General features: G+C 46.5%; 1 protein-coding gene across 2 annotated transcripts in view; it reads right to left on the reverse strand.

The window, feature by feature from the left end:
• Nucleotides 1-10,457, reverse strand: part of SLC22A23 (solute carrier family 22 member 23) — a 179,874-nt gene that overhangs the window by 163,346 nt on the left and 6,071 nt on the right. Inside the window, exon 1 of one of the 2 annotated variants that reach the window (XM_021718321.1) lies at nucleotides 6,565-6,728. The exons of the other annotated variant lie outside the window; for it this stretch is intronic. The gene's annotated coding sequence lies outside the window, so the exon portion shown is untranslated. Of the gene's footprint in view, nucleotides 1-6,564; nucleotides 6,729-10,457 lie in introns of those variants that run through there. 2 annotated transcript variants of the gene reach the window in all.

Genomic DNA, 10,457 nt, shown 5'->3' on the forward strand with positions numbered 1-10,457 from the left:
ACTTCCCCTTGCTGGATGGTCTCTAGATGAAGACTCTTTATTAACTGCTTGAAAGTAGCTCCAAGGATCTCTCAGAAACCCTATCCCATGCCAGAACATTTGGCTAAGTCTCACTTGCTGCCGCCATCTGTAGTTTTGTACTAGGAACACCAAGAACGATGAGCACACTCAAAAAGAAATACAACATGACTTAGTCCAGGGCCAAGTGAATGGGACAGCCAGACTATGCTGTGAGCATTTAAGGAGGGGCCCATCCCTGGGGAGGGTGGTCTCAAGACCACCAAGGTGTGGGTGGACTCTGGTTACCAGAGGGGTCCCCTGGCCAGGAGTCTGGCTAACACCTGGCATGCTTACTTTCAGGAATGGCAAGACAGCAAGGTGCCTGCCCTCAGCACAGGTAGGGAACAGATCTTGCTGGGACTACTCAGGCTCACTGCCTGGGTCCCAGGAGGCAGTCAGCCTGATCTGTTACTGAGCAAATGTCAACTGTGCTTATGCTGGGTTCTGTGTCCCATGGGAGAGCTCGCATTTCCTGCTGCTGACAACACTGTAAAACTACCTTAATGGGAATTAATTATGAAGAAGGTGAGTATGAATTAGAGACATTTTGAAAATAAATACCTTTTAGTTCCAAATAAATGTTTCTCTTTTCCATTAATTAACCGTTATCCCAAGCAGATGTTCAAAGAACCTGGTTTTAGGAATGACTTGGCCATCAGCCACATTCATTCATCTAGAAGTAAGCTTTGGCCCTTTCTCCAAATGTGTTTCCTAGGTAGGCTAAACATACCTGCTGATCTTTGTTTATACCATGAATGAGCTCAGCAAACCCTTTCCTCACAGGGCAGGGAACCCTTGCTGCCTCATGAGAATTTTCCAAATGCCCTCAGCCTGAACACCCTGCCGTAGGCTAGGGAGGAGCGGAGGAAACCCACTGTCCCACCCCAAGGGCCCTGGTCATCTGTTGGATGTGGTCTGGAAATGCAATGAACATTTTTTTTCAGCCTAGGCCACGGCTTATCAAACTTGGGACACCTGGGGATAGATGACTGTTATGGGGATTGACCTGTGCATTGCAGGATATTTAACAGCATCCCTAGCCGCTACCCACTAGCTGCCAGTAGCAGCTCCCCCACAAGGCGTGACAACCCCCCCCCCAAAAGTCACCAGATATTGCCAAAGGTCCTCTGGGCACAAAATCAACAACATGGAAATCATCCAGAGAACTTTTTAAAACAATGGACGCCAGGATCACATAGGTTATTTCCAAAAATTCCCCAAGGTGACTCTAGGTACTATAGACCCCACCCCAGCACTAGACTCAAACAGGCCAGTTCAATTAGAAGAAAAAGCTCTGTGGCCTAAAGTTCTGAAAAAAACCACTGGCTTAAAAATAAAGACATAATCAACTCCATAGCTCAGTATGAATTCAAGTTTGATTACTTGCTATTTTAGATAAACTACATCACTGTTTGTTTTCAATAGCTAACTAGAATTTGACTGTAGGTCTGAGTTGACCTACTGAATCTATCTTCTTGTTTCTTTTTCTTTTTTTTTTGAGTTGAAGTCTCACTCCATCACCCAGACTGGAATGCATTGGCACACTCCCAGCCACCTCAGCCTCAACTTGCTGGGCTCCAGCGATCCTTCCGCCTCAGCCTTCCAAGTAGCTGGAACTACAGGCGCATACTATCATGCCCGGCTAATTTTTGATTTATTGTAGAGATGAGGTCTCACCAAGTTGCCCGGGCAGGTCTCAAACTCTCAGACTCAGGCAATCCACTCACCTTGGCCTCCCAAAGCGCTGGGATTACAGGCTGCGCCACCAAGCCCAGCATATCTTCTTCTTTCAATTCTCTTCATCCAATAATTAAATCACCTAACTTCATTCAGATGACAGCAATGGCCCCTTCAGTACCTCCTTACCGGTACTATTCAGGATACGTTTATTGAGCCCCCACCAGGTCCAGGAAATGAAGCTATATATTTGGGCCAGGACAGCAGGAGTGATGGATGGGAAGAGAGAAATAGGGAGCCAGAAAGACTTGTAAGGATATGAGGACAGAATGTTGTTTGGAAAAACCAACAGTGCAGTGATGGAGCACAGGGTCCCTGTGAGGATGATGAGGATAGAGGCAGAAGCAGCAGGCAGGAACCTTGAAAACCCACCATGTAGCCTAATACCACCCTAAAGACCGTGGAAAGCCATGGAGGTTTTACAGCAAGGGAGTTATAAAGAGCTGATCGGCTATAATGTACCAGGACTGAAGCACTGGGATTTGGGGCAAGGGGGATGGATCAGATCAGGTGCCAGCTGAAAGGCCTGGTCTAGCAGGTAACCACCAAACACATAGGTCCAAAGGCTTTAAGGAAACATCCTGGGTGCAAATACAGACCTAAGCTGCCCTGCTCAGGGTACGTGCTGGAGCTCTGGTGTCAGGGGTTGAACTGCCCTCCCAAACCTCATACTTTGATATTTTAACCCCTAGGACCTCAGAATATTTCCAGATTGAGCCTTTAAAGAGGTGATGAAAGTAAAATGAAGTCATTAGGATAGGCCCTAATCCAATCTGATTGCCTATGAAAAAAGGAGATGAGGACACAGCCACATACTGAGGGAAAACCAACTAAAGATACAAGAAGAAGGTCATCTGCAAGCTAAGGAGACAGGCCTCTGAAGAACCCACCTCTGAAGACAGCTTGGGTATCTTAGTCTCTTGAACTGTGAGGAAGTAAACCTCTGTTGTTTAAGTCGCCCAGTCTGTGGGACTTTATGTTACAGCAGCCCTAGAAACTGACAGAGGGAGGCCAACTGAAATCATGAAACAGTCCCGTGGGATCTGGCCAAGAGGCACACTGACTGCCCTCTGCAGCAGAGACCATGCTGAGCTAGGCTGGGCTGGGGTCCACAGGAGGCAGTGACACCAAGCACTGGCAGAGCTGGCGCTTCCCAGGAGCAGGGACATGCCAAGCGGGCGAGAGCTACTGCCCTTGGGAAAGACCGTGGTCACATGTTGTGATGGGGGCTTTTTGAGGGGGTTTTCAAGAGGCACCGAGTAACATGGGTATGTCATGGGAAGACAGTGCTCCAGGGGTTGGCTGGAGGGGCTGTGGACACACCTCTCAGGTGAACAGAGCCTGATGTCAGGGTGAGGAGCACTTCTCTCCTCGTGAAGTCCTAAAATTTCTTTCTTCTATCAGTTCCCTGTTTACAAACCTCAAGAGGCTCCTTGTTTAATGGGGGGAAGGGAATGAGGGAGAGACACAATCAAACTCACACCCAAGGGCAGACCCTGAAGGTCCCATCCTCTCTGCTCCTTACCCACATCCCTTCCCAGTCTTCACCCACTCCTCTGTAGAAGAGGGCCCTTTCCATCTGTCTTCTGAGGTGGCTCAAATGTCTCAGCCCCCTGGGATTCCCTACCTGCTGGATGGTGGCAGCTGCTCTGAACCTCTGTACCTTGTCCTGGTCTTGGGCCAGAGCATCTCACCTGCCCTCCTGGGGGGTGCCCACTTCACCCCACACCCTCAGCTCAGCCCATGCAGTACTGAGGATTCTGGGTTCTGGTTGCACCGTGAGCTTCTTCTCCAGCGCAGAGATGACCTTCTACCTACATGTGACACCTGCCTAGGGTAAATGTTCTGAAAGGAAGACCACTCTACAAGTGGTTGCAGCATCACCTCTGACAGAAGAGGGGAGAGACCAAAGGATTATATGTAAATGTCCTTTTTTTACAAAAAGGACAATACCCTAGTTCACATCAGCACATTCACAACAGCCACGGGGTGGAAGCAACCCAAGTGTCCATGGACAGATAAATGGATAGACAAAACGTGGTCTCTCTCCATATGATGGACTATGAGTCAGCCTTAAAAAGGAAAATTCTAACACATGCTACAACATGAATGAATCTTGAGGACACTATGTTCAGTGACATAACCAGTCACAAGAAGACTCTATCAGGTACCTGAAATAACCAAATTCATAGACAGAAGCTAGAATGAGGTTTGCCAGGAGCTGGAGGGATGGGGATCTGGGAGTTGGTATCTACTGGGTACAAAGTTTCAACTTGGAAAGATGAGAATGTTCTGGAGAAGGATGGTGGCAATGGTTGCACAATGTGGATGAACTTAACACTACAGAAATGTACACTTTTAAGGGCCCATGTTGGCAAATTTTGTTATGTGTATTTTCCTACAATTACAAATTTTTACAAAACTTTTAAAATAGGATAAAGACTTTGTCCACATACTGCAAACACTCATTTATGTCCATTTGAGAACAGTGAAGTTCCTCAGTGTATAACAATCACATGTGCCCAATTTGTAAAGCACCTTGACACCACACACAAAAAGCAACTTTTAATCTAATCTGGGAGAAAACACTCTATAGTGCAAATTACGATGCAAAGTGCATAACGCATCCATAGTTTAATATGACCACTGGGATGCCTGTGGTTGTTTTATGCTGGCATCATCTTCTCTTACTTCTAAATGATACTAAGAAATAAAGCACAATTGTTAGCTAGTAGAATTACGAGTAAACAACATAAAGGACTGACCCTCCCTCTCCCAACTTAATTTAAAAAAGAAAGTCAGATAAACACTTAACTAGCATTCCTAAGACTCAACATCCTTAGTCATACAGCCCTATGACTCAGCTCCTTGGTTCTCCGTTCAGATAAGTAAATGGCCTGTCTCACTTTGAGACAGCAGTATTTTCAAACGAAGAGGGTTTCCCAGCTCCTTCATGCTGTTGCTCACCTTGTGCTAACTCAACATTCCAAGTGAAATTGGTTGGGGCTTTATGAAATTGTCCCCTGGGAAAAGTAGGCCCTCACAAAGTATGCTGCACATTTTACCAAAAGAAATTTAGAAAAAGATCCAAAACACAAGAAAGGAGTGGTGAGTCAGAGAAGATCTTCAGATATGAGGCACCAGACTGGAAAAGGCCCAGGGACACCTGCCTGGCTCTTTGGTGGCATGACCAGCTTTGCCAACAAGGGGCCCTGCAAGTTATGGAACTGGCCTTGCTCAGAAGAAAGCTTTAGAAAGCAAGAGACTGGCCCTGTTGAAGGCAAGGGAGGGAGAAACAACTGGCAAAACTGTTTGGGTGACTGCCCAAGGGCTCCTTCTAAACTCCCTGAGTGACCTGGAGCTACTATCAAAGGCCACCTTTAATTATTCCTAGTAGGGAAGCCTCAAGAGGTGTGTTCCTGCCAACTCTACACTAAGCTTAAGTTGCAAGCAGGTAAGATATATCCTGAGCCTCTGGGAAAGAAAATAATACTTCCTTTAAAGCATTTAGTGGTTAAATCACCAATATTCAATTATCCTCAATTAACTGCCAAAAAAGGTTTGCCTACAACCCTTTCCACCCCACCTGAAGAACAGCCAGTACCAGACCCTGTCAAGTGGTTCAAAGGAGTTTCCAGCCCTGGGTAACTACACCCCCTGCTCTGAAACCTGACTTTCCTCACCCCTACCCAGGCTGGACTGGAAGCTGGAGTTGCACCCTGGAAGCAGGAGTTGGCCAGAGAGATGCTGGCCTTCTGTGCTGACTGTGGCTTGACCAGGAACCACAGGAGCAAAAGCCAGGCCAGAGGGGAAAGGGAGCCCACTTCTGAAGAAAGGAATGGGAAGACACAGCTTCTGAGAGGGACTACAGTGGCAGTACTGAAAGACTCCACTGCACTTTGTGACCTCAGATTCTACCCTCCAACCTGCCCTATACCTTTCCAATAAATGCCTTCTCTATTTTGTTAATGTAATTTTAAATTTGTTTTTGTTACTTGTAACCAAAAGAGTCACAAGAGAGGCTGACACAATACAATACTATGCAAATGCAACGAGCTGGTGTGCAGGCAGTGTCCTATTTCAGCAATGATTTACTTTAGGGAAAATTGGCTTCATACAATCAATAGCCACTGCCCCCTCCTTCCTAGAAATATGGTTCCTTGTCAATCTCTCAGTCACTTGTTTGAAGGGAGGTCTGCCAGTTGATAATGACCAGCATTGAGTAAATGTTGAGCAAAGAAAAAAACAACTAAACCCTAACCCACAGAAGATCAAGGTGTTTACAACACTGAGGGCAAAGTTAATGACCTCGCGTAAAAACTCAGAGCTAGAAGGGCCCCAGCCCTTTCTCTAGTTTTTACCCCTCCTTGAAGTCTGCCCTCTGCCCTCTATTGTAATAGCTAAAGGTGACCATCACACCCTCTTTAAGATGCCGTTCTCTCTGATCCACATCCTCACCTACCACAGCCAAACCAGGCTTTTAAACATGTCTAGCTCATTCTCTACTGTATGGCCCAAACTTGTTTCTGGCTTGAGAACTTCATGGAGGCCGTGGAGACTAGGAGACCTCACTCTCCTATCCTCGGGGCCATGACCCCCTGAGAAGGTCTCCTCCTTTCAGATTTTGGCTTCTCTTGGAGCCTTGTGGTCTGGTGACCTGTTTTGCTTTTGTCTTGGAACTCCACAAACAAACAAACCCCTAGAGGGTGCTTTTTGGTCAGGCTCCTCGATCACCCAGGATGCAGGTCTCCTGTCTGATGTGCACACCTGGTCACTAACGTCATCAGCCTCTGGGTGCAGGTGGTAGACACCTGGGTGCTCCCAAGGACTAAACTGCCTTTCCAGGTGTGGCCTTCAGCTCCTCCCTATGGAAGTGCTTCTCAGATGACTCATTCAGGTCATTCTCACCTACCCACTGGAGGAAGAAAGGCACTTGAGGTTTCCTGAGCGCCCAATGTTTGCCAGGCATGTGGGGACAGGTTAGACACTCCCTGGTGTTCTCCCTCTAGCCCTACAATGGCCTTCAGGGGAGGCAGTGCTGACCTCACTCTACCTACCATTGAGAAAGCAGGTGAAGTAATGCTCCCACGGACAGACCTATCACAAGTGGCACAGTTGGGGCTGCAATCCACGCCTGCCAAACTAAAACACTCTTGCTGTCTATGAGACATAAAGCTGAGGTGAGTGCAGACATTTGTGGTGTTGACCTTGGGGGTCAAAGGCAGCCAGTGGGAAGACGGATATAGTTCCCACCAGGGTTCAGTGAGTACTGGACAAGGGGACAACTGAGTGCTATCCTTCAGATGAGGGCTCAACTGACCCTAAGGATGAATAGAAACCAGTGAGCTGAAGGAAGGAGGGAGGAGTGTTCCAGCAAGCAGTAAGAGAGGTCTGGCTGGGAACAACATGCAAGATGTTTCCTACAACAAGGGGGAGGGAAGGAGTGGAAAGGCATGTGGGCTCAGGCATGAGGGCACCTTTGGTGGGCTCTGCAGTATCTTTGGCAGTGATGGGATCCAGAAGGGAAGTGATATGGGCATGTTTCCATCTGATTTTCTGTCTCTGAGTTTGCAGTTTTAAGAACAGCAAGATGAGGTAGGGGGCCTGGAATGGGCCCTAAGAAGGCAGAGACTAGAGAAATCTATCCAGGTGGTCTGCAGAAGCCCACCCACACAAAACCATAGCATATCCACAGATTGACAGTACAGTGACCCAAACATACACTAACGACCATTCCCAATCATGAAAGGAGGGTCATCTCTGATAGGCTAGTAAGACAGAACAAGTCACAGAGAAAGAGCAGAAGCCCCTGCCAGTGCCTCCAGGCTCCTCTTCCCTGGTGGGCACCACTCTGGGGTAGACATGAAGAGAACTGAATTCAATCCTAATAGGCTGGTGGCTCTGAATAAGTCAATGACCCTCCAGCTCAGGCTTCTGACTCCTTGACTAGAAGATTATATTAAACACTGCTGTGCCCAGGACAATCTTTTACCTACACTAGGCATTTAGCAAAAACACCCATTGGATGGAGGTAAACCCTAGCCCTGTGGTTTCACACAGCCTGGTGGAAATTTAATTAACATATTTCCTCAGTGAGCAGGAGGCAAGAGAAAATGCTATAGCACTCCAAAGAGCCAATGTTTCCTATCGATAGCACTGGCAACAGGTTTCAGGCCCTTTGCCTGGCCTCTGAGCTCTCAGAGAGATCTTCCTCCACTTCTCCTCAGGACTTTCCCTCGGGCCAGTATGTCTCCTTTCAGAAGCACAAATGGGCCTGGTTTTCCCCAGAACCTCTGGTCAGGCTGCCTCTCCCCATCAGACGCTCTCCTCCCTCCCCTCGGCCCACTGGTAGCAGCAGAATCCCGAGTCTTCATGACATGTGCAGTGTTTCGACCCAGGCTCCCTTCTCACTCCCACACCCTCCCTGATAGCTTCTATTTGCAAGTCATCACCTTATCTGGCTGAATTCATCTTCCAGAGGTCTCCCAAGAGTGTCTGCTTCACCCGCCAGCCCTTGGATAAGTTGGCATCTTCTGCAAGTCTAGCTAGCTTCCTCAGGTCCACTTAGCACAGGGGTTCTCAACTTCTGTTGGGGAATCTGTATTTACAGCCATTGCTCGCGTTAACGCCTAAGCTCTGCCTCCTGTCAGATCGTGGCAGCTTTAGATTCTCATGGGAGCATGAACCTTACTGTGAACTGCACATGCAAGGGATCTAGGTTGTGCACTCCTTATGAGAATCTAATGCCGCTGCTGATCTGCACAATAAATGTATGTACTTGAATCATCCCCAAATCATCCCCCTCTTCTCTGTCTGTGGAAAAATTGACTTCCATGAAACTGGTCCCTGATGCCAAAAAGGTTGGGGACCGCTGGCTTAGCACATCCTCCCACCCCACCACGTGAGACCTTCATGCTGCAACCAGGGAGGTCTTCTGAAAAACACAAATTCCAATTGTGTCATACACCTCACCTCACTTAATACTTTTTGATGGTTTTCCTTTGCTCTGAAATTAGAGGAAAAGTTCTTAACACAGCTTATAAACTACTCTTACCCCCATTCCCATATCAATTGCTATCAATTCCAGGCTTATTCCTGCCACAGGGCCCTTGCAAACATTGTTCACTGGCTCTGAAACACACACACACACTCTCTCTTTCTCTCTCTCTCTCTCTCTCCTTCTCCCTCCATCCACCTCCTACTCTCTCTCTCTCTCTCTCTCTCTCTCTCTCTCTCTCTCTCTCTCTCTCTCCTTCTCCCTACATCCACCTCCTACTCATATATCATCTCACATATCCGTTTCTCACACAGACCTGTCAGACTAGGTCGGGTTTTTTGTTCTAGTCTCTCATTTCCCTTTCTTTCTGCACACTTAATTCACTTAATTGTCTAATTAAAAGATTATTTGATCAGCTAGGGTGTGCTTTCCCTGTTAGTCCATAAGCTCAAAGGAAGTTGAGATATCTATTTTTGCCTATGGTTGTACCTCCATCCTATAGAAAAGGTACTCAAATCTGTGAAAGGAAGGAGGGAGAAAAGGAAATGTTCTTAAAAAGAAAAAAAAAAGGAGTGACCTAGGGTCACATTCATTAGTGTGATAAATGTTTCACAACCAGCTCCATGAAGAAAAAAGTCAAACCCTGATCTATCTGCCAATTTCCACAGTGTAAATACTCCCATCATGGCTGATTTCAAGCTGCCAATATGATACTATTGCATGTGAAGTTGGATCAAGATGTGCACATTGGCTCAGAGTCATTAGAAGCCCAGCTGCCTCCAGCATGCCACCAGTGTGTGGCAATGTCAGGATTAACATTCAGTTTTTGGATGACACCAATTTTAACTCAATTCTACCTGGGACTAAAGGCCTAAACGAATGCAACTTGAAAAAAAATGATAATGACAAAAATGTCAAGGATGTTTTCAGCTAGTTCAAAACAAGAAGATGAGGAAAGAAAGGGAGACCTGAAGTCTAGGAACAGTGTTGCCTTACAAAAAGGGGCAGAAAGGGTTGCTTAACAGCCGTCTAGCTTTTGGTCTTTGCATCAGCAATAGTTATTGCTGAATTAAACATATAAGACATTGTTTTGAGCAAGTCAAAGTCCGCATAAAATGCTGGTTATAATCTTTGAACTTTCTGTTTTTCTTTCTAGCAATTTACCCTAATAGCTCAATAAAAGCAAAACAAATACTTGCAACACCAAAATAAAGAATGAGATAATAAAAATATTAGCAGAAAACATGGGAACTGCCCCCCCTCAATATTCTAGGAGTTATAGAAGTCCTAAATCTAACACAAAGCCAAGAAATCATAAAATAAAAGGTTAATTCATTATCCAAACCAAAGGTTTCTGCATAAGAAAAATGCCATAAACAAAATCAAAAGACAAACAATAAACAAGGAAAAATCATTTATAAGACATTCAAAAGGGTTCATTTACATCATGCCTAAAGTGCTGCTACAAATCGATAAGAAAATAAGCCGGGCTCAGTGGCTCAGCCTGTAATCCCGCGCCTTTGGGAGGCTGAGGTGAGTGGATTGCCTGAGCCCGCGGGTTCGAGACCCGCCTGGGCAGCGAGACCTCATCTCTACAATAAATCAAAAACCAGCCGGGCATGGTAGCGCATGCCTGTAATTCCGGCTATTTGGAAGGCTGAAG

The sequence above is a fragment of the Carlito syrichta genome, unplaced genomic scaffold (assembly GCF_000164805.1).
Source record: "Carlito syrichta isolate Samal-C Ts95f unplaced genomic scaffold, Tarsius_syrichta-2.0.1 Scaffold312069, whole genome shotgun sequence".
Taxonomy (NCBI): Eukaryota; Metazoa; Chordata; class Mammalia; order Primates; family Tarsiidae; genus Carlito; species Carlito syrichta.